We start from the raw sequence: 26,638 nt of genomic DNA on the forward strand, positions 1-26,638 counted from the left end.
AAGATTTCTTTGTTAAACTTTGTGTGCATATTATGGGTGTTGAATTTGCGAAGAAAATTTTTAAGTTTGAAGAGTTATTGAGATGTTCATTTTGGACAGCCATGGAGTCATGTAATTGATGAAATAATTGTGCATATATTTGATGAGAAATGTTGTTGGTTATGATGATTTAATATCCTAATAAATTACTTCATATGTATATAGTGATTTTTGCACTTGGATGGAAATTGATGAATTGTGGGATACTTTGGTGTTGAGGAAATTTTCGGTAGCCTTGAGATTCTTGGATAAATGTATATGTTCATGAAGGTATTGGCAGAATATTGACCTTGAGAATTGATGGATATGTGTAAAGATTGATTGTGTAAAGTGTATGTAAGAATTAGTGATGTTTAGGTGTGTATGTGATTGTATTTAGACTTTGTAAATGTGAGCTTTAATTGGTGTATTAAGGATGTTTGTAATCTGCCTAAAGTGATGTTAATGTAAAGTGGGATATGGTTTTGGTAATGAACCAAAACAGGAATGGTAAGGGAAGTGAACATATAGTAAGGTACATGTGTAATTGAGGTGTGTTTAAGCATGGTAGTTAAGGGCAGTATGCATTTTAGTCAATAACTTTAGATGTGTAACCTCAATTGGTATGAGACCAATTGGAGGTGAAACTAGGCACAAAATTTGCCAACTTTCATTGAGAAAGCATACCAAAATTCTGCTTGCAAGGTGATATGAAAAATGACCAATTCGGATTAAGTGCAATTGAGACCTAAAAACTGACCAATTGGGCAGCAGTTAGTGTTTAGGCCATAACTCACTCAAAACAGGTCCAATTGACCTCAAATTTTAACCATGAATAGTTAAGACCCATACCTACAAGTCTTATGAAGACACCAAAACCCAGAAATGACCAGAAGCAAGTCAAAAAGCTTGCACAAGTTCGGGTCCAAAAACTGGCCGAACCAAAGTTGACCAAATTGACCTAAAATTGACCTAATTTGATGCCATTTGACCAGCAATAGTATAATGACCATAACTTGGTCTACTTAACTCGGATTGACCTGAAATTTTTCTCCGCGTGCAATAAGACATAGATCTACAAGTTTGTAGTTTTAACCGAAACCCGAAAACCGAGGGAACTAGGTCGTCCGGTTAGGTCAAACTAGTATCCCAAAATCCAGCAATTTGCAATGAAATGCAAGAAAACGCAATATACATAGAATTGAGTTTGGTAACACGTACCAATCCTAAAACATTATCGAATGTGACATATTAAGGACACCAAAACCTAATTTACCTAAAATGCATTGAGGGTCGGTATATTAGGTGATTAAGCAAATAAAGGTATTCAGTGAATAATTGAGTTCAGTGAATTACTTATCGAACATTATCGTTAGAGGCAAATTAATGTAGTACTGAAACACTTCAAATTGTGTTTCTCAGTTAGCAAGGATCAGCAAAAGGGAAAGAAATACTGAGTCAAGACCAGGAGACAAATATCAGAGGTTTGTGCACAAACTAGTTTTCAACTGATTTTACTCTGAATAAGATTTCATATGATTAATTGTCTGTTATTGATTTAAATTGTGTTTGTGCACAACAGCTATTTCTTTTGAATTATTTTCAATTGAAATTAATTATGACTATTTGTATATTATTGTCTTAAATTGTGAAACTGTGAAAAATTGTTTGAATGATATTTGATGGATACTTATTGCTTGAAAAGCATTGTAAATGGTTTGAAACTGTGGAAAAAATTATTTAGTGTGATTTGTGGAAATTGAAGTTACTTATGAATTGTGTTGCCATTTTTTGAATGAAATTATGACTTTGGAAATTTATTGGATTCTCACGAACCATTTGAATAAAATGTTTGGAATTGATTTTGTGTTCACACTTAGCATGACAGTATTGTATCATTCCTTCTCCATTTATGGGGTTGTGATCGTTTATTTTCCTTCTCCATTTATGGAGTCGTGATCGTTTATTTTTCTCCCTCTCTGGTTTACCAGTTGAGGTGATCGGATGAGTACTCATTATATAGCTAGCTCCCTTCCTCATTGATTTCGATTAGTGGGGTTGTGATTGCTTTATCGTGGTGTACAACGCGGCATTGATCGGAAATTTGTGTCATGGCTTAAGTTGTGAATGAATTGGCAACACTGTATTCTTAAATTATTCAACTAAATTGTGTTATTATGCGATTTGATAATTTGTGAAATGAAGTTTAAATTCTTATTGACATTCACTGTCTTTTGAATTTAACTATGTTTCGATTACTGAGATTTAATGTGATATTGTGTTAAATTCTTTATGACATTTATTGTCTTGAATTTAATCATAGTTTTACGTATCCATCATTTATTTGAATTATGAATTGTGATTTAAATTTGTATTTAGTTAATGTTGTGCACCACTGAGACATTGTCTCAAATGACTTTATTATTGTCATGGTAGATGACAGACAGTCAGGTGAACTAAGATTAGGTCGCTAGTACCTCCAGCGAGAGACTACCGGGTATAATGAGTATACCAACATTTTGTATTTTGTAATGTAATGTATGTTCACTGTATGTATATATTGTTGTTGGTTTTGAGCAGTTGTAAATAAAAATTGTACATTGAAGCTGTAAAATAATTATGAGTTATTTTGACTTGTGAAAATTTGTATTATATTTCCGTTATCCCAGTCTTTGAAAAATTACTATGGATTTGAGTTGAGAAAATGTTGGAGTTGAGATTTGGAAAAATATTGAAGTGTTTTTTTTACAGGTTTTCTGAAGAACTGTTTTATCCAAAATATAGATGGCACTCTGCCAAAATTTTTACAGAAATTCCAAATACTCCAAATGAGTTAGCTGGTTCACTTCAGTTCACAAAAGTTTTTAACACCTGTAAATAGTGCTCACCACTGTAAAAGAAGTAAGAAAAGTTTTTAAAATCCCTTGTAGTGTATTTAATGGATTATCAGTAGACGGAGTTGGTAATTCATTAGGTATACTACGGGATCATGTTATGCCTTACAGAGGGGTAGGGTGTGACATTAGAGTTTAGATCTAAGTTCTTATTTGTTATGGCCCTTGCGAAAGATTCATTATTGTGATGTGTACTATGCACAATGATTCGACCTCCCCAACCATAGGGAGTTAGAATCCGATTCAACCTCCCCGATGATAGGGAGTTAGAATCACCCCGAAGATGGCCCTTGCTGATTAGTCTTGCATAGTTAGTGATATAAAGAATGACTTTTGAGATAAAGAATGGTTTTTGAGATAAAGAATGACTTTTGAGATAAAGAATGGTTTTTGAGATAAAGAATGGCTTTTGAGATAAAGAATGGCTTTTGAGATAAAGAATGGCTTTTGAGATAAAGAATGTTTTTTGAGATAAAGAATTTCGATTTCAAATGAGATTTATGTATAATTTATTTTATTTGAGTTAATCTTTATTTCTAATCAATTGTTGGAATTACCTTAAATGGTTAGTTATTATTTGATAAATTGAATTTCATGATCAAAGTCATTTTATACAAATGATTTATATCATTGGCAATGAATATTTTCAGTTTTGAAATTTGATGAGTATCCAGATTTCCAAATTAATTGTTGTAATTTTTGTTAAAGTATATTGTATTATGTTTTAAATTATAGTTGTGCACCATTGAGTTCACCACTTAGCGATAGCTTTGTATGCTGTCGCAGGTGAAAAGAGCATAGAGCATTGAGTAAGCTTCTTTGAAGACACATTCAGATCAGCTCCAGGTATATCATAGGTATACTCATGTACATAGGTTTTGATGTATGTATGTAATAATATGTATGTAAATTATTTGAGCAGTTGTATAAAAACTCTTGTAAAATATTTTGGTATGTAATTAAATGTAAGTTATTGTAAATGTAAATTTGAGATTTCATTTACTTAAATAGTTTTGTAATATAAATTTTGAGTCTTGTAATCAATGAAATGTTTTTTTATGATGGGATTGGTTTGAAAATGAATTGATTGTTTATTGAGATTTGAATTGTGAATTGAAATGAACTTATTGGAGTAGTATTTGAGAAAATATATTGGGAGTATTTTCTTTTACAGGATTGAAGAACTGTTTTATCAAAATATAGCCAGCACTTTGCCGAAATTTTGAAAAAATTTTATAACACCATATTTTAATCGATGATTTAAATTTCATGAAAATTATTTTAAAATCCCTTATAGTATATCTAATGGGTTATTGGTAGGCGAAGTACCGTAATTCATTAGGTGTACTACAGGATCATGTTACATCTTACGGGGGAGTAGGGTGTTGTCGACACCATATTTTGGCCGATCCCCAGAATCAATGAACTTCGAAACCGATCCCTAGCACTAAGTCTCTCCTTGCCATCTAACCACGGTTCCGATCTCTCTTCACAGAAAGTTGAGTCAATGCTAAGTCCTCATATCAGTCAAAGCTTTACCGGTCTTTCAAATCATTCACCGATCTCTGAAGCCCATTGTCAAATATCCTGACCAGTTAACTACATTCCCGATCTCTCTTGTCAGACGAAATTGAACTAATACTAGAACCTTACTGCCAATATTTATGATCGACCTCTCTTTTAAAAGTTTAGGAATAATCAAGCTAAGGTTCTAATCCGGTTTAATGAAGATCCCGATCTTAGACGTTCAAGCCAAAATTTTCAATTAAGTTCCGTTTAGCAATCTCATGCATGTTGTATTTTCCGATCTCTCACACTTAGGATAATAATAGTTTTCAGTTGTTTCAATATACTCAGACAATCAAGTGTTTAGAAATTTTCCGATCACAACCATTCATCGAACAAAAAGGCATTCTATTTCATTTCATTGCAAAATTTGTACAAGTTATTCGGCTGGGGGATCACCCCCAGCCTGATCTACATTTCGCTCATCCTCTCCTTCCTCTTCACTATCCTCACCCTCGCCCCCGGGAGCCAGGTCGGCCATCCAAGAGAAGTCCTCTTCTGGGTAACGCTTCTGGAGTTCGGCCAAGAGGTCCTTGTGAGCATTCACATAGGCACCAGCTATCCCTGTCACCATTTCTTCGTCTTTCGCCTTAAGCTCCTCGATAAGTTGAGCGACCTGAGAAGCTTCGTTGGCCCGGAGCGCCTGGACTTCCCCGAGAGCACGATCCCTTTCAGCCAGAACATGATTCTGTTCGGCCAGCCTGTCTTCATAGAACTTCGCCCGCCCCTCAACTTGAGATATGTAATCCTGAGCGGATGCGAGTTGGGATCGGAGGGAAGTCACTTCCTGATTCTTCTTCTCGACTTCCTTGCCCAGGCGATGAGCCTTTTCCCGAACTATGGTCTGGTTCACCAGACACTCCACGTTCAGGCTCATGGATCGAGTCAAGATATCGTCAAGGCTGTCCGGGGATAGCCTGTCCCGATCCTCCCGAAGGCAGATGGAAGACCCCAAGACTTTGGCAAAACCGGGGTTCTCCCGAACAGTCTTGTTATTCTTCAGGGACTCGATCAACGTTTGAGTGCCACGAGAAGAGGCTCTCACAGAAGATTGAGAAGGACCCCTTTCTGTGCTTGGAGCAACTGGAGGAGGTGGAGCCGGCTCTTCCTGTTGAGGAGGAGATCGGACAGCTTCAGTGATCGGCGGCCCCGAAGGTCGGGACGGGCCTCCTTGCGTCTCCCCTGGTTCATGGCCGGGAGTTCGAAGCATTTCCGAACGCTTCATCTCCTTTATTTTCCGGGAGATCTCTCTTTCTTTCTTTCGCTTCCTAGAACCCTCATCACCCGCCATACCTGCACAAAGAAGAGGTCAGTGAGATCGCTAAGGTCCTGAGATCTGAGATGTAGAAAATACCAGTGCCGAGGTCAGAGAGCGAAAGTTCGCGATCTTGGCCGGTGAGCAGCTGTATGGTCCAATGGTGCAGCTCGGCAGTCACCGCATCTAAACAGGAATACTTTTGAGTGGCAGCCTGATTCTTCAGATCCATCACTATCAAGCTTTCCTCCTGGTTCAGGGTAATGCGCTTCGGAAGCAAGGGCCCCTGGTGCCACCAGCTACGGGGGAAGTCCTCAAAGCAGGTCGGATTTTTGCTCCTCAGAATAAAAAAGCGGTTCTTCCAATTTTTAAGGGAGGAGGGCAGATCGGTGAAGAGCCCGCAATGAGGCTTCACCTGAAAGAACCAGTGCTCGTCGTCCTTTCGGCGAGTTAGCCTGTGCAGTTCGGCGAACACCTTAGCCGTAGGTCTGATTCCCTTAGCTCGGCATAGGCCTCGGAAGGCTACTAAGATCCGCCACGAGTTAGGGTGAACTTGAGCAATGCACACTCGGTGAAGTTTTAGGACCTCCTTGAAGAAGTCATCCAGAGGGAACCGAAGATCGACCTTTAACTGTTCCTCGTATACCATAACCATGTCATTCTCTTGAAAGAAGTGATCGGCTCGGTGATCGCCGTGACACCGGATAAGTTCGTACGAATCAGGACGAATATTGTACTCCTGGCTAAACGATTGCAGATCGGATTCTTGCAAGATTGATGGCAGCTCGTCCATAGGGAGATTCTCCCTCCCTGAAGAAGGTACGTGCCTTGATGGTCCAATCCGCCCCCGAGCTGGAACGGAGACCCTAGGAGGTTCTGGTTGCGCGCTTGGCCCGACCACCTCTTCTTCGTCAGACGACCACGAGAACTAAATGGAAGGAGGACTCGCCGCTCTTTGACCCTCGGCACCGCTCATTTTCAAAGAAAACAAAGAACTTAAACTAAAAAGAAGATCAAAGCCCTTACCGGAGTCTGATCGGCGTCGGAAGAACTTGAGTAAACGAGAGAACTTTGAGGTTATGAGCGAGAGATTGAAAATGACATACAGGAGCAAATGGCTAACCCCCCACCCCTATTTATACTCGTCCGAGCATTTAATGCTCACGAGGTTCCAGGCGGCGCATTGGTTAGCGGGACTCGCTAGCTGTTCTGACACGTCTCATGAATATTCCCAAGATTCCATAAAGAGATCGGTTAATTATAGAGCGGTAGATCCAGGTGTTTCGAATTACAGATCGGATAATCATATTAGAGCTCGGAAAATAATTAATAAGATAATAATTGATAAAATAAAATCTTTATTTCCAAAAGATCAGATTACATCATTTGGGCGATCTCAAGAGATCGGAGTACATTTCCAAAAATCAGATTACATCATTTGGGCGATCTCAAGATCGGATTACATCTGATTACATCAAAAGGCCGACCTCTAAAGATCAGCGGAACATCCTATCTAAAGAAGCCTATGTCAATAGCCAACATTGTGACTGATCCACAGGGTGTCGCCGATCGGAGCTTAACCCGCTGTCGGAACACCCAATGTGGTGAGAAGCTGAATAAGCTCGAAAGAGCGATCGCCAGGGATCGGCCGAACATTAGCAATCAGCTCACCCGAAATCGGTTCGCTGATTATTCCAGTTGAGCAACTCGAGATCGGCACGATCGAAGTCCGCAACCCAAATCGGTCAATCGATTCAGTTCTCTCACCATCATCAGTTAAGGTTTTCATGATTATTCGATCACTGGGATCGTAAATTTTCAGTCGATGGATAAAGAAGTTCATCGGGAAAAGATCAAAAGCCACGATGCGTAATTATCACGAATAGCTTAAAACAAGAAAGAAAAAGCAAGAAAGGAAAATCGAATGAGGGGGGTTTCCTTCTGTCAGGGGTATATATAGGGGAAAATCGGGCATTTATTGCTAAGCAGAAAACGAAGCGGACGCTTCGGGAATCGAGAGGAATTAATGCTTTGACCGGACCAGGGCTGATTAAGGGATCTGAAGAAATGAGATCGGAAGATGGGAGATCAGCATGAGAGATCGGAATAGGAGCGTGGGAGGGATCGAAAGGCAAAAAGAATAAGACAAATCCCAAATAACCGTTGTCAGAATCAGAGCCGAGGTAGTTAGAGCGTGGCAGACGAGATCTCCACCGCACACCTAAGAATCGCCCGCAATACTGACAGGTGCCTGGGTATTTCATGACAGTCCTGTACATCCCAATCTCCACCGTTGATCTCACTTGTAAGGACAAACCCGGAACCCTTGGATCAAGAGAGAAGACGACAAGACCAGCGTCTTTCGCTCTTAGCCCTCAGATCGTTCCGGACAATAGGATTTAAGACCATCAGATTGAAAGAAGAAAAGGACAAATATTCTGAAGAATAATCTCAGCCGTTCATTTTGGTTCTCTTTAATTCTCAAGCATCCGATCATGTCCTTCAAAATCTTGACCCTCCATCTCCCTCAAAATAAATCCTGACCCTTCATGGGGAGCACCCGATTCCTATAAATACCTGCATGAAAAATTGTTCAAGGGACGGGCAAAAAAGAAAGGTAGTTATTATAGCAGAAGAACTCTGAAATTTCATTCAGTTCGTTACTCTGCTACTTAGAAGTGTTGATTAGTAAGACTTTTGAAACTAGTTTTCGGAAGTGTTTTCTTGAAAAGGATTCTGAATACTGGAACTCTACATTTTCAGTTTGTTCATTATCTGGTCACACTCTCACTCGGTTTTTATCTTAATCTGATTGCATTTTAGCTAAGCACCCTTCAGTTCACAACGAACATCAGCCCTCAAGCTAATCAGTCTGCTGTCATATTACTATTTGTCACCCCGTAGTTATTTCAATAGATTTGGCTCCTTACAGGTAAGAGCTCATATTGCCGTTTTGTTAAGTGTTTACGTTTACTTTTCGCATTTTCTTTGTTCTTTTTATGCATGTGATTTTCTCCAAGTTCATTTAGTGCCAAAGAACTTTAAAGAATGTTACTCTCGAGTTTATTTCTTTAGTGATTAGTCCATCATTTTATTAACATTCGTCATTTCTGAATGCAAATTTTCTAGTTCCTAGTAGCGTGTAAGTGGTTGGGTAAAACGTAGGTAACTGCAACTTAAGGGTCTCTTTTAAGAGAGAGAGTCTGAATAACACGTCAGGAAAATAGCCAAACTATTAGGCTGACGTAAACGGCAATTCGGCAAGATGCCATAAAGTGGAATAAAACCAAAGTAAACGAAACAGAATAGATCGGACATTAATAGGTACTGGTAAAGTGACCTTAGGGGAAGTCAGCAAAATTCAGTCCAGCTTCTCTTATTTAGTCACAAAATATCAATTAGAAGCCTTACCCCCCAACACCTTAGAACGTCAGAATCCTTAGCTTTAGGATCTTATGACATGTAGCTGAAATTAAAATTTGGGAGATCGGAAAGATCCCATTAAGGTTCCTGTTAATTTAAAAAGAGATCGGAAGAGGGTTCTTATCCGATTCTCAACTCAAAACTTTAATTAAATAGAGATCGGAGGAGAGTTCTTATCCGGTCTCAAATCAAAATTTAAATAAATACTTAATAGAGATCGGAAGAGAGTTCTTATCCGATTCTCAACTCAAATTTAAAATAAATACTTAATAGAGATCGGAGGAGAGTTCTTATCCGGTCTCAACTCAAAATTTTAATAAATATTAAATAGAGATCGGAGGAGAGTTCTTATCCGGTCTCAATTCAAAATTTTAATAAACATTAAATAGAAATTGGAGGAAAATTCTTATCCGATCCCTGAGCTAAAATTTTAATGAATACTTAAAAGAGATCGGAGGAGAGTTCTTATCCGATTCTCAATCCTAAATTTTAAATACCCCAAGAGAGATCGGAGGAGAGTTCTTATCCGATTCTCACACCAAATCTTAACCTGTACGCAAGATAATCCCAAAACCAAAAATGATTCGCGACGTCAATTCACTAAGGTCGTCTCATTTACTTATGTATCTGGGTAATCCGAATTTAGTGAAAGATCAAATATTCCTTTTGTCAAAAGGATTAACATTTCCGTTCAAGCCCTCTTAACTAATTTATGAAGAACGTGAAATTAAGTCTACTTACCCTTATTAAGGGACGAGGTGGGGTGCCTAACACCTTCCCCACCGCTACGGACCGAACCTAGAATCTCTGTCTTGAAGTGGTTTCATATTTAATTTATCTTCCCAAAAGGTTTTCTTTAGTTTCCCTCAAAACTAAGGCGGCGACTCCTCACTCATTCCCACTTCGGTGAGGGTTCGTTCAGGCGACCGCAAAATCCCTTGCGACAGGTGTGATAGTTACAAAATCCCAACTCAAGCTGGAGTCATGGTTTATGTCAAACCCCATTTGCTATGAATATTATGTTCTCTTTTAATTCCAGTTCTTGATTAAAAAGATTTTCTCATTAGAAACTCTTTTCTGGTTAAATCTCTCTGTCCTGGCCAGTAACTTAAAACATCAAGAATAATTAAATGAACATAGGATTTTATCCCTATTTACTTAGAGGAACAGATTCCATCTTAATCAACACCTACCTCCATATATAACTAGTAGGAGCCAACACATGCCCATATACCCATACACAGTACAAGTATGAAAGCAGTATCAAACTTAAACCACCTATATACAAGATAACTGTGCTATCTCAGGTCTAAAGATTATATGCACTGATATGATTTATGACAATGCATTGACAAGAGTAAACTCCATGTGCTTATCATAAGTGTCACTGGTTCGGCCTACTTATCATTTATAAGTGCCTATCATGTTTGTTATATGGCATGAGACTCACCATTCCATCTTATTTACATCTTCATATAAATAACTTGGTAACAAACATGAATACAATCTTTCTGGATAAGTCATGTCCTTATTATGAAGTATCCTCGATTGTGAACCTATTTATGATACTTTGTGCTAGAAATACTGTCACTCATATTCTTAACAACTTAAGAATAAAATTTCTAACAAAATATCAATGGACCTTTTTTATTACACATAAATATATTATGTAAGCGAAAAAGTGGAAATGCCTTTTATTAATAAAAATATGTACAAGATACATACTAAATGATATGCTCTAGGGCATACTACTAATAATCTCCCACTAACACTAGAGCCATTCATTACAATATCTTAGACCCATCTTCTCAAGATGTCGGTCTAGCTGAATCTGTGACATAGGCTTAGTGAATGGATCAGCTGGATTTTCAGCTGATGCTATTTTCTGCATGGCTACATCGCCTCGCCCAACTATTTCTCTGATAATGTGGTAGCGCCTTTCTATGTGTTTGGATTTTTGGTGAGACCTTGGCTCCTTAGCTTGTATAACTGCTCCATTGTTGTCACAGTGTAATAGAACTGCTGACTCAATGAAAGGAACTACTATAAGTTCTGTCACGAACTTCTTTATCCAAACAGCTTCCTTTGCAACATCTGATGCAGCAATATACTCAGCCTCGATAGTGGAATTTGCAGTCGTGCTCTGTTTGGAACTCTTCCAACTGATTGCACCTCCATTATAAATAAACACATATCCAGAGGTAGACTTTCTATCATTGATATCTTATTGGAAATCAGAATCAGTATAACCATCTAATTGCAAGTCTCCACCTCCATAGATCAAGAATAAATCCTTAATTCTTCTTAAGTAGTTAAGGATATTCTTGATAGCTATCCAGTGTTCCAAACTTGGATTGGATTGATACCTACTAGTCAAACTAACAGCATATGTGATATCTGACCTAGTACACAATATTGCATACATTAAACTTCCAATAGCCGAAGCATATGGAATCTTGGCCATTTTATATCTTTCTTCAGGTGTCTTTGGAGACATCTCTTTAGAAAGATGGATACCATGTCTCACTGGTAATAATCCTCTCTTGGAATCAAGCATGTTAAACCTTTTTAACACCTTTTCCAAGTATAGACTTTGGGATAAACCAATTATTCCTTTCGCTCTATCTCTATAGATGCGAATCCCAAGAATATAGGTTGCCTCTCCTAAGTCTTTCATGGAGAATGTATTTGACAACCATACCTTTACAGTTGTCAACATACTTGTGTCATTACCCATCAATAGTATATCATCTACATATAAGACAAGGAAAGTGATAGCACTGTCACTAACCTTCTTATATGCACATGGCTCATCCTCATTTTTGATAAAACCAAAGGATTTAATGGCTTCATCAAAACGGATGTTCCAACTCCTCGAAGCTTGTTTCAACCCATAAATGGATCGCTTTAGCTTGCATACCTTGGAACCATCTTGGGATTCAAATCCCTTAGGTTGTTCCATGAAAATGTTTTCTTCAATGTATCCATTGAGAAAAGCTGTTTTGACATCCATCTGCCAAATCTCATAATCATAGTATGCAGCTATTGCTAATAGAATCCTAATTGATTAAGCATGGCGACAGGCGAGAAAGTCTCCTCATAGTCGATTCCTTGCCTTTGGCGAAACCCTTTCGCTACTAGCTTTGCCTTATAGGTCTCTACCTTTCCATCAAAACCAATTTTGTTCTTGAAAACCCATTTGTTCCCTATAGGTAGAATACCTTTAGGTGGGTCTACAAGATCCCAAACTTGATTTTTATACATGGAATCAATTTCGGATTTCATAGCATCAATCCATTTTGAAGAGTCTATATCTGATATAGCTTCTTCATAGGTAAGTGGATCATCTCCATGATCTACTTCTTCATGAGTAGAGAACTCTTGTTCTTCTTCATGAAGGAAGCCATATCTCATTGGTGGGTGAGATACCCTGGTTGTTCTACGAGAAACAGCTGTAGATGTTTCATCAACGGGTATAGGTTGACTAGATGGATCTATATCCATTTGATCTGTTGGTTGGTCAGAATTCTCCAATTCCAACTCTATTTGCCTTCCTTTACCTCCTTCTTGAACAAACTTTTGTTTAAGAAATGTAGCGTCTCTACTCACCACAACCTTTTGTGATGTAGGCAAATAAAAATAATATCCAAAACTATCCTTTGGATATCCAACAAATCGACCTTTTTTCTGATCTGGTTTCTAATTTATCAGTGTTCAGCTTTTTTATATAAGCTGGACAACCCCAAATCTTAACATGCTTAAGACTTGGTTTTCTTCCATGCCATATCTCATAAGGTGTGGAAGAAACTGATTTTAATGGAATCTTATTCAGAATATACAAAGCTTATTCTAATGCAAATCCCCAAAAGGAGATTGGCATATCAGTATAGCTCATCATACTACGTACCATATCCAATAGGGTACGATTTCTCCTTTCAGATACACCATTTAGCTATGGTGTTCCTAGAGGAGTCAGTTGGGAAACAATGTCGTGCTCTCTCAAGTATTCATCAAATTCAGTACTCAAATATTCACCTCCACGATCTGATCGAAGAGCTTTAATACTCTTTCTTGTTTGATTTTCTACTTCAGATTTAAATTCTTTGAACTTTTCAAAGGATTCATGTTCGTATTTCATCAAATACAAATACCTAAACCTTGATTTATCATTAGTAAAGGTAATAAAGTAATGAAAACTGCCTCTAGCCATTTCCTTAAATGGACCACATACATCACTATGTATTAGTTCCAAAATATTTTCAGCTCTTAACCCTTGTCCAACAAAGGGTGATCTAGTCATTTTCCCCTGAAGGCAAGATTCACAAGTTGTAGTAGGCTCAGAGCCCAACGAGGATAGAATTCCCATTTTCTCCAATTTTGTAATCCTATCTTCTGCAACATGACATAACCTTAAGTGCCAAATATATTTTGAACTTGAGTTGGTTTTTCACCATGGCATTGCATTCATTTAGATTGCTATACTCTGGCCAGTGGAAACACTTTCTTACTGGCAATGGAAACACTTCCTGTCGGAAATGGAAACACTTTCCTGTTGGCAGTGGAAACACTTTCCTTTGCCTTTGTCAGCTTTGGTCTTGCTTTTCTGTTTATCTATTTTCTTAAAAGGACCAGGAATCTAAGATTTCTTTTTCTTATTGCCCTTCTTCTTGTTGGACTTTCCAGCAGAAGAAGATGCAATCAAAGCTACCTCTTTTCCTTTATTGCCCGGCATATTCTTTTGGGCAATAACCATCATGTTGAGTAAACCAGCTAAGGTGCATTCCTGTTTAGTCATATAGAAATTTATCACAAAATTCCCAAAAGACTCAAGATGGGACTGAAGGATCAAATTCGTCTGTAGCTGGAAATCCATGTTGAAGTCAAGATGTTCCAACTGCTTAATAAGCCGAATCATCTTGTGGACATGATCCCTAACATTCTGTCCCTCAGACATTCTCATGTGGAATAGTTGTCTAGATATCTCATACCTAGTATTCCTGCTGTGCTCACCATACAACTCTTATAGGTGAAGGAGGATCTCACTCGCACTCTGCATGTTCTCATGCTGCTTCTGTAACTCATTACTCATGGAAGCAAGCATGTAACACTTAGCTCTCATATCATGCACCTTCCACTTGTCCAAAGTTTCATGTTCCTCTTGAGTGGCCTCTAGAGGTAAGGGACCAGGAACATTTGAATTAAGAACATATCCTATATGTTTAAGGTTCAAGACAAGTTTTAAATTTCTTAGCTAATCAGACAGATTAGGTCCTGTCAACCTATTACGATCAAGTATGCTTGCAAGGATATTGGATGGTGGTGGTTGTTTTGTGCTTATTATTATTAGAAATTTAACTTTAGAAAATAATCAGATTAATTAGTAAATGTATCATGTAATTAACCAAAATGATTATGGTCTTTAATCAAATTGGTCCTCCCACTAACTTAGCGAATCCTACACTTCCAAAATAGAAAACAAAAATCCTAGTTGGATGGATTTCTAGTGGGTGATTGAATTCTTATAATTCTATTGATCATCCTCAGGTACATCCATTATTGGAATTACAATAAACTATAAGTGAGCAACTCCTTACCCATCACATCTCATGTGAGGTTCAAACCTTTACCTAGCCCCTAATGCTCAAAATCTCAGGTACATCCATTATTGACTTATCTTGCATTAGTTAAGTTGATCCCATTGAGCCAGTAATTATGCAAATAATTTTAATGTCCTCAGGTACATCTAATATTGGCCACCAAACCATTTACATAATTACAACATCTTATGCTTAACAATTATTCTTAAGAAAATCTCTTAAATTAATTGCATCTTATGCAACTATTTAAAATTTCTTAAAATAATTACCCCAATGGAGGGCCCATGTTATAATTACTTTAATTAACCATTTCCAACTTAATCATTTGTTTAGAAGATTTTATGGTCATCCTAATAACTATTAAGGTCTCACTTTGCACATTATCCATTTAGCATGCATATATCATATAATTGCATACATTCCCATACATCTCATGCATTTAAGGATAAGCAATAAATATGGTATGATCATGGACTTTCTAAGGGATTCAATTTTGAGCCACCATGAATTGAATCAGGACATTCCTAAGTGCATTTCATTCATTTATTTTACAAGAGTTGCTGAAGGAGTACATAATTAACACTTGATCTTAAATTCCTCCCACTGGTCTCACCAATGCTCTTGACCTCCTTGAATTTCTTGCAATCCATTATTACATAGTAATCCTTGGCATACCAAGGCAAATTTACAAGAACTTAAATAAATGAAATTACAACCCAAAAATTATTACAAACTTAATAATACATGCCCAAAATAAATTAAAATAAATTAATTAATTTACAATCCCAAAGAAACATAAAAGAAATAAATCCAATCACATTGGTCTTTCATAGTCTATGATCATCCATTATGCATATCACTATTTAACAATTAAATAAAACATACATAAATTAAATTGAATATCTCATATTAAACTTAAAAATCCAGATTTGATTATGATTCAAATAAATTTAAAAACTCATATTTGAATCTCTTTCAAATAAATTTAAAAATTCAGATTTGAATCACATTTAAACAACCTTAAAAATTTAGATTTAAATCACATTCAAACAATTTTTAAAAAATCATATTTGAATCACATTCAAACAATTTTTAAAAATTTAGATCTGAATATTATTCAAACAACTTTAAAAAAATCAGATTTAAATATGATTCAAACAACTTTAAAAATTCATATTTGGATCACATTCAAACAACTTTTAAAATTCAGATTTGAATCACATTCAAACAATTTTTAAAATTTTGATTTGAATTAAAATTTAATTGTGTGATTAAAGCTACCAATTAAACACTTTAATTAGTCATAGGAAAGGCCTTAGATCATACAACAATTGCAGAATTAAAAAGCCAAACCTTGCACCACCCATGAAGCCACAAACCTTGCGCACCATGTTGGTGTTCTTCAATCATGCCGCCACATATCCATTGCAGCCAGCAATGGATATATTTCTCATGATCAAAACACATAATTAAATCATATAATAAACCATCTAAATGGCAAATATAGTGGCTCTGATACCAATTGAAGGAACGGAAGCGTGAAAAACACAAGTTTATAACATTGAATTCAAAAATTTTCACCTATGGTTACATGCATCATGCAAGATTTATTTTTATCTATTTGATTTCAATGATAAACAACATATTAAAACTATTTTAATATGTTTTTGGATCTGTATTTTCCATTTAAGATTTTAAAATTAATTAGATTAATTTTAGAACCCTAGATTAAATCAAGAACAATGACACTAACCTTTTAATGCACTGCAGTGTATTTGCGCCTTTGAGATTCGTCTTCAAGACACCAGATGTTGTTCCTCTAGCTTGTCCACAACATGAACACCTATGGCAGCCATTGAACATCTTCTAAAGCTTTTTCTATTATTTAGAAAATCAAGTTTTGCCTTTTAAGAGATTAAAGATATAAACAGGACACTAGAAACGATTTCTAGTATTTTTAATTCAATACATTGCTTGCTAATCTCTTGGAATAGATGAGAGATGAAGAGGAAGAGAAGGGAGACACTTGGGTGGTGGCACCAAGGATGAGGAGCTGCTGGTTGTATTTTTTCTCTTCATAACAACACTTATATAGCTAGGTTAACACATTAAACCCTTGCCACATGTCACCCTCTGATTGGTTCTAGGTTTAATTGACCCAATCACATTGTGCCAAGTGTCAAACCTATATTTAATCTTAATTTTAATCATCTTATATGATTAAAAGACATTTGGCAAGTTTATGTATAGTGCCATGTGTCACCATCTCATGGTGCCACATGTTACCCTGTGAAATGACCAAAATGCCCCTGTGTCTTAATTTTGAGTTCTCAACCCAAAATAATTATTTTTCTTCTTCTAATCAATTTATATCAAATATAAATTAATTAATTAATCTCTATTAATTAATTTTTCATTAATTAAATTCATATTTAAACACTTTAAATATAAATTTAACTTACACTGTACATCCAATAACCTAGATTTGGTTTCAAGCCATGCTAGGGACTTTGCAATCTAATTGCAAATCAAACCTATTTAATTAATCAATTAAACTCTTTAATTAATTAATTAAATCATATTTAATTAGGTGATAACTTGTGTATGTGTGTGACTTACTAGGCTCATCACTAATTGGCAATGAGACATGATATCAACTCTTAATATCATCATAACTCTTTCTTACCATAAATGATTTCTCTAAATCATTTTATGCACCTCATAGCCCTTGGTTAACACCTAGCATAGCATGCCATGGCCACCCAAATAGTAATAAGGTTTACCTTAAATGAACCTATAATTATATGTTACCATGCACTAGAATCTCTCTATTATAAAATCCCAACTCAAGCTGGAGTTATGGTTTATGTTAAACCCCATTTGCTATGAATATTATGTTCTCTTTTAATTCCAGTTCTTGATTAAAAAGATTTTCTCATTAGAAACTCTTTTCTGATTAAATCTCTCTGTCCTGGCCAGGAACTTAAAACATCAAGAATAATTAAATGAACATAGGATTTTATCCCTATTTACTTAGAGGAACAGATTCCATCTTGATCAACACCTACCTCCATATATAACTAGTAGGAGCCAACACAAGCCCATATAACCATACACAGTACAAGTATGAAAGTAGTATCATGTTAGTAGTATGCCCTAGAGCATATCATTTAGTATGTATCTTGTACATATTTTTATTAATAAAAGGCATTTCCACTTTTCTGTTTACATAATATATTTATGTGTAATAGAAAAGGTCCATTGATATTTTGTTAGAAATTCTATTCTTAAGTTGTTAAGAATATGAGTGACAGTATTTCTAGTACAAAGCATCATAAATAGGTTCACAATCGAGGATACTTCATAATAAGGACATGACTTATCCAGAAAGATTGTATTCATGTTTGTTACAAAGTTATTTATATGAGATATAAATAAGATGGAATGGTGAGTCTCATGCCATATAGCAAACATGATAGGCACTTATAAATGATAAGTAGGCCGAACTAGTGACACTTATGACAAGCACATGTAGTTTGCTCTTGTCAATGTTTTGTCATAATTCATATCAGTGCATATAATCTTTAGACCTGAGATAGCATAGTTATCTTGTATATAGGTAGTTTGAGTTTGATACTGCTTTCATACTTGTACTGTCTATGGGTATATGGGCATGTGTTGGCTCCTACTAGTTATATATGGAGGTAGGTGTTGATCAAGATGGAATCTGTTCCTTTAAGTAAATAGAGATAAAATCCTATGTTCATTTAATTGTTCTTGATGTTTCAAGTTCCTGGCCAGGACAGATAGATTTATTCAGAAAAGAGTTTTTGATGAGAAAATCTTTTTAATCAAGAACTGGAATTAAAAGAGAACATAATATTCAAAGCAAATGGAGTTTGACATAAACCATGACTCCAACTTGAGTTGGGATTTTGTAACAGAGAGATTCCAGTGCATGGTAACATATGCTTATAGGTTCATTTAAGGTAAACCTTATTACTAATTGGGTGGCCATGGCATGCTATGCTAGGTGTTAACCATGGTCAATGAGGTGCATAAAATGATTTAGAGAAATCATTTATGGTAAGAAAGAGTTATGATGATATTAAGACTTGATATCATATCTCATTGCCAATTAGTGATGAGCCTAGTAAGTCACACACATACACAAGTTATCTCCTAATTAAATATGATTTAATTAATTAACTAAAGAGTTTAATTGATTAATTAAATAGGTTTGGTTTGCAATTAGATTGCAAAGTCCCTAGCATAACTTGAAACCAAATCTAGATTATTGGGTGTATAGTATAAGTTAAATTTATATTTAAAGTGTTTAAATATGAATTTAATTAATGAAAAATTAATTAATAGAGATTAATTAATTAATTTATATTTGATATAAATTGATTAGAAGAAGAGAAATAATTATTTTGGGTTAAGAATTCAAAATTAAAACACAGGGGCATTTTGATCATTTTGCATGGTGGCACCATAAAATGGTGACACATGGCATTAGACATAAGCTTTCCAAATGTCTTTTAATCATGTAAGATGATTAAAATTAAGATTAAATATAGGTTTGACACTTGGCACAATGTGATTGGGTCACTTAAACCTAGAGCTAATCAAAGGGTGACATGTGGCAAGGGTTTAATGAGTTAACCTAGCTATATAAGTGTTGTTATGAGAAAAATAAAATACAATCAGCAGCCACTCCTCCTTGGTCACGCCATTTTGAGGCTCTCCTTCTCTTCTTCTTCATCTCTTATCAATTCAAAGAGATTGGCCATCAATCTCTTGAATTAAAAATGCTAGAAATCATTTCTAGTGTCCCATTTTCATCTTTAATCTCTTAAAAGGCAGAACTTGATTTTCTAAACAATAGAAAAAGCTTTAGAAGCTGTTCAAGGGCTGTCATAGGTGTTCTTGGTGTGGACAAGCTAGAGGAACAACATTTGGTGTCCTGAAGACGAATCTCAAAGGCGCAAATATGCTGCAGTGCATCAAGAGGTTAGTGTAATCATTCTTGATTTAATCTAGGGTTCTAAAATTAATCTGATTAATTTTAAAGTCTTAAATGGCAAATACAGATCCAAAAAACATATTAAAAGAGTTTTAATATGTTGTTTATCATTGAAATCAAATAGTTAAAAATAAATCTTACATGATGCATGTGACCCTAGGTGAAAATTTTTGAATTCAATGGTATAAACTTGTATTTTTCACGCTTTTATTCCTTCAATTGGTATCAGAGCCACTATATTTGCCATTTAGATTGTTGATTATATGATTTAATTGTGTGTTTTGATCATGAGATGATTTATCCATTGCTAGTTGCAATGGAGGTGTGGCGGCATGCTTAAAAAACACCATCAGTGGTGCGCATGGTTTGGCATCCATGGGTGGTTCAAGGTTTGGCTTTTAATTCTGCAATTGTTGTATGATCTAAGGCTTATTATTTGACTAATTAAAGTGTTTAATTAGTAGTTTTAATCACACAATTAAATTATGATTCAAATCAGAATTTTAAAAATTGTTTGAATGAGATTCAAATCTGAATTTTAAAAGTTGTTTGAATGTGATTCAAATCTGAATTTTTAAAGTTGTTTGAATAATACTCAGATCTGATTTTTTAAAAAATGTTTGAATGTGATTCAAATCTGATTTTTTAAAAAAAGTTTGAATGTGATTCAAATTTGAATTTATAAGATTGTTTGAATGTGATTCAAATCTGAATTTTTAAATTTGTTTGAATGAGATTCAAATTTGAATTTTTAAATTTATTTGAATCATATTCAAATCTAGATTTTTAAGTTGAATATGAGATATTCAATTTAATTTAAGTATGTATGTTTTATTTAATTGTTAAATAGTGATATGCATGATGGATGATCATGGACTATAAAAGACCAATGTGATTGGATTTATTTCTTTTATGTTTCTTTGGGATTGTAAATTAATTAATTTATTTGAATTTATTTTGAGCATGTATTATTAAGTTTGTAATAATTTTTTATTGTAATTTCATTTATTTATGTTCTTGTAAATTCGCCTTGGTATGCCAAGGATTACTATGTAATATTGGATTGTAAGAAGTTCAAGGAGGTCAAGAGCATTGGTGGGACCAGTGGGAGGAATTCAAGATCAAGTGTTGATTATGTACTCCTTCAGCAACTCTTGTAAAATGAATGAATGAAATGCACCTAGGAATGCCCTGATTCAATTCATGGTGGCTCAGAATTGAATCCCTTAGAAAGTCCATGATCATACCATATTTACTGTTTATCCATGAATGCATGAGATGTATTGGAATATATGCAATTATATGGTATATGCATGCTAAATGGATAATGTGCAAAGTGACATCTTAATAGTAATTAGGATGACTATAAAATCTTCCAAACAAATGATTAAATTGCAAATGCTATAATTAAAGTAATTATAACATGGGCCCTCCATTGGGGCAATTATTTTAAGAAATTTTAAATAGTTGCATAAGATGCAAATAATTTAAGAGATTTTCTTAAGAATAATTGTTAAGCATGAGATGTTGTAAATATATAAATGGTTTGGTGGCCAATATTGGATGTACCTGAGGGCATTAAAATTATTTGCATAATTTGTAACACCCCTATGTTTGGTAGTGCGTTCTACTGTTCCAGTGACCAGTGTTGTTCGGATAGCTAGGATGCCTAGAACTACACTTCGATATGAGTGAGGAGACATAAAATAATGAAATACAAGAAAAGAAAATACAATAAAAACAAAGAAAAAATAATAGCAAAGAAATGTAACCAAGTTAAGCGAGCCGAGAACCCTAGCGATGGGTGACCGCACCGGGAAGTCGCAGCGTGGACCGTTGACTAGCCCTGGACCGCAGGGAACCCTGGAAAATTTTTTTAGGACTTAAATAGACACCTATTGAAGTATAAATACCATTAGAAATATCAAAGAAAAATTAATTAATTAGTACAAAGAAAAGTGAGAAATCGAGAAAATGGACAAAACCCGGTGTTACCGAAAAATCAGGAATGCAACCCGAACAGGGGCATTGTGGTCATTTGACATCCTGAGTTGTCTTTTGACCTAAATGTCCATTAAAAACACATGATATTACACTTGGAAAATATAATGAAAAATTAAATTAGTGGTACATAATGTAAATAGCAAAAATGGAGAGTTAATTGTGGGAGTAAGGAAAGTTAAGGTTAAACTAATATTAAATAATGGTTAGTGCTCCACTAACTTAGAATTGTGGGACACTTAAGAGCTAAAATGGGCAGAAATGAGTTCATCTTCAACCTCCTCTCAAACCAGCCGAATTTATCCTCCATGGGACTCCATGGCCGCACCTTGAAGTCCCACATGCATCCATGATCCAAGCTTCTAATGGTTATGGTTTCTTCATTAAAAGTGATCACCATACCTTGGGCAGTAGATAGGCAGCAAGAAGACCAAGTTTTGGAGAGGTTTTGAAGAATTTCCAAAGTGGTAAGTTTGTATTTTTGGGTTATTGCTTCATTAAAGTTTGTAAGGATATTATGGGTGTTTGATTTATGGAGAAATTTTTGAGGTTTGATGTTGAATGGGGATGTGTACTTTTGGAAGCCATGGAAACACCTTGAAGACAGTTTATTTTTGCTTGTAAATGGTGGATTAAAGCATTGATTAAATGTTTATGTGTGTAGAAAATCATTTAGGTGATGTATACTTAGTATATGTGAATGTGTATTGAAATTTGAATGCTTGGAAATTATGGGAATGTAATGCATGAAATGGCAGCCTGGTTTGGTGAACCATAAGGATGTTATTTCATGTTTGGATTATAGAATATTAATGTCGAATTGTGTTGGTTGTTATGGCAGTTTGGGTATGTGTGTGATGGTGTGAAGTTGGACATGTAAAAGTGTTATGGTTAGGTGATTGAATTGTTGTAAATGAGTTTGATAAATTCTGCACTTTATGGTGTATGTTCAATGTAATTGTAAGCTGCCAAAATGACCTATAATATGTTGTGAACTATGTTTAGGTTATGGTACAAACCAAAATTGGCTTGAATATTGAGTTTGGTAAGTGTTAAAAGTGGTCTTTGATGTGTATAAAGGAAATGCAATAAGGCAGTTTGAGTTTTAGGCCTGGAACTTTAAGTGTGTGGCTCCAATTGGTATGAGACTAATTGGAGGTGAGACTAGACACAAAATGTGCCAACTTTCATGAAGGAAGCATACCAAAATTCTGCTTGCAAGGTAGCTTGAAAAAAGACCAAATCCGGATTAAGTGCAAATAAGGCCTGAAAATTGACCATTTGGGCAGCAGTTAGTATTTAGGCCATAACTCACTCAAAACAAGTCCAATTGACCTGAAATTTTGACCATGAATAGTTAAGACCCATATCTACAAGTCTTATGAAGACACCAAAGCCCAGAAATGAACATAAGAGAGTCAAACAGCTTGCAAAAGTTCAGGTCCAAAAACTGGTTGAACCAAAATTGACCTAAAATGACCAATTTTAGTGCAATTTGACCAGCAATAGTAAAATGACCATAACTTGGTCTACATAACTCAGAATGACCTGAAATTTTGTCCCGCGTGCAATAGGATATAGATCTACAAGTTTGTAGTTTTGAACAAAACCCGAAAACCGAGGGAACTAGGTCGTCTGGCTAGGTCAAACTAGTATCCCGGAATCCAGCAAATTGCAAGAAAATGCAAGATACATGGAAATGAATTTGGTAACATGTACCAACCCTAAAAGACTATTGAATGTGACATATTAGTAACATTAAAACCTAATTTACCTAGAATGCATCGAGGGTTGACACATTAGGTTGACTAAGGAAATAATAGAATTCGATAAATTAATTATTGAACCTTATTCTTAGAGACAGTTTAAATGAGTACTGAAACACTTCAAATTGTGTTTCTCAGTTAGCAAAGACTCAGGGAAGGGGAAGGAAACACTGAGTCAGAGCCAAGAGATAGTTATCAGAGGTTTGTGCAAAACTAGTTTTTAACTGATTTTGTTTGAATATTTCATATGATTAAATGACATACTTTTCTTATGTATTATGTTTAACAAGCATTGGATTTAATTTAATGATTATTGAAAATTGTTATAGTATGTATGAATTTAGCTTTGTGAAATGGTATTTCCACAAGTATTAAGCATTGTTATGGATTGAATAAATTATGTTTTGGAAAATTGTGATAGAATATGTTTTGAATTGTGATGGTAATTTTCATGGAAAATGCAAATTTATGATTTGAATTGTGATGAGCATAAAAATTATTAGATATTGGAATTGAATTTGAATCGAATTATATTGTGATTTATGCTCACTAAAAGGATTGTGATATTGTTTTATATCTCACTATAGATGCTTGACTAGGTTATTACCCGTCTCTCTCATTTGTTGAGAAGACAATGGAGTTAGTTGTATTTTGATTACCATGGTACGTGCACAGGCTTAGATTTTCCTCTGATTTGAGGTTAGATCTAAGTTTTTTTATCGTTATGGCCCTTGCGGAAGATTCATTATTGTGATGGTACTGTGCACGATGATTTGACCTCCCCGACCATAGGGAGTTAGAATCACATCGAATTTGGCCCTTTCGGATTAGTCTTGCATAGTTAGTGAGATAAAGAATGATTTTTGAGATACAGCATAGTTTTTGAGATACAGAATGGCTTTTGAATGGTAATGTCACACCCTACCCTTCTGTAAGGCATAACATGATCCCGTAGTATACCTAATGAATTACCAACTCCGTCTACTGATAACCCATTAAATACACTACAAGGGATTTTAAAAACTTTTCTTAATTCTTTTACAGTGGTGAGCACTATTTACAGGTGTTAAAAACCTTTTTGAACTGAAGTGATAGAACTAACACATTTGAATTATTTGGAATTTCTGTAAAAATTTTGGCAGAGTGCCATCTGTATTTTGAATAAACAGTTCTTCAGAAAAACCTGTAAAAAGCACTTCAATATATTTCCAAATCTCAACTCCAACATTTTTCTCAACACAACATATTTCTCAACTCAAATCCACAATGATTTTTCAAAGACTGAGATAAAAGAAATATAATACAACTTTTACAAGCCAAAATAACTCATAATTATTTTACAACTTCAAGGTACAATTTGAATTTACAACTGCTCAACCCAAAAACAATATGTACATACAGTGGTCATACATTACAGTACAAAATGCAAAATGTTGTTATACTCATTATACCCGGTAATCTCTCGCTGGAGGTACTAGCAGCCTAGTCTGCTGCCCTGTCTGTCTATCTACCTGCGACAGCAATAAAAAGCTATCGCTGAGACAATGTCTCAGTGGTACACAACATTAACCAAATACATCTTTAAATCACAATTCATAAATCATACAAATAGTGGATACTTAAAACCATAGTTAATTTCAAGACAGTAATTGTCAACAAGAATTTAAACTCCATTTCTCAATATCACAATAAATTTTAATAAGTCAGATCATGGTTGAATTCAAAAGACAGTATATGTCAATAAGAGTTTAAATTCATTTCACAATCTCACAATACATATCAATAAATCACACACAGCTTAATCATGTTCCAAAGTTCAATTCGTCCCAAAAGCCGATGGCTAATGAGGTATTCAATTCGTCCCAAAAGTCAATGACTAATGAGGAATAACATAGCTAGCTAGCAAAAATATGAGTACTCATCCAATTCGTCCTCAACAGGCACACACCTTAACACTTCAGCCAGAGAGGGAATTCAATTCGTCCCACTAGACAAGCTAGCGAGGAATACAATCAATATACATGATAGCTGTGGTTTCAAACCATTTCCAATACTTTTCAATCAATAAGTATCCATCAATATCATTCAAATAATTTCTCACAGTTTTCAAATCATTTACAATGCTTTTCAAGCAATAAATATCCATTCAAACACATTTCCACAATTTAAAACAATAATGAACAAATAGTCATAATTCATTTCAATTGAAAAATTCAAAAGAAATAGTTGTTGTGCACAAACCTCTAATAGCTGTCTCTTGGTCTGGACTCAGTGTTTCCTTCCTTTTTCCTGAGTCTTTGGTAATTGAGAAACACAATTTGAAGTGTTTCAGTACTAAATTAAATTGTCTCTATCGATAATGTTCGATAAGTAATTCACTGAAAGCTATTATTTGCTTAATCACCTAATATACCGACCCTCGATGCGTTCTAGGTAAATTAGGTTTTAGTGTCACTAATATGTCACATTCGATAGTGTTTTAGGGTTGGTACACGTTACCAATTTCATTTCCTTATTTAGAGCATTTTATTGCAACTTGCTGGATTCCGGTATACTAGTTTGACCTAGCTGGACGACCTAGTTCCCTTGATTTTTGGATTTTGGTCAAAACTACAAACTTGTAGATCTATATCTTATGGAATGCGGGGCAAAATTTTAGGTCATTCTGAGTTATGTAGACCAAGTTATGGTCATTTTACTATTGCTGGTCAAATGGCATCAAATTAGGTCATTTTAGGTCAACTTTGGTCAACTTTGGTTCGGCCAGTTTTTGGACCCGAATTTGTGCAAGCTTTTTGACTTGCTTATGGTCATTTCTGGGCTTTGATGTATTCATAAGACTTGTAGGTATGGGTCTTAACTATTCATGGTTAAAATTTCAGGTCCATTGGACCTGTTTTGAGTGAGTTATGGCCTAAACACTAACTGCTGCCCAATTGGTCAATTTTTAGGTCTCAATTATTTTTAATCCGGATTTGGTCATTTTTCAAGTCACCTTGCAAGCAGAATTTTGGTATGTTTCCTTCATGAAAGTTGGCACATTTTGTGCCTAGTTTCACCTCCAATTGGTCTCATACCAATTGGAGTTACAC

Source organism: Hevea brasiliensis, chromosome 14 (genome assembly GCF_030052815.1).
Source record: "Hevea brasiliensis isolate MT/VB/25A 57/8 chromosome 14, ASM3005281v1, whole genome shotgun sequence".
Taxonomy (NCBI): Eukaryota; Viridiplantae; Streptophyta; class Magnoliopsida; order Malpighiales; family Euphorbiaceae; genus Hevea; species Hevea brasiliensis.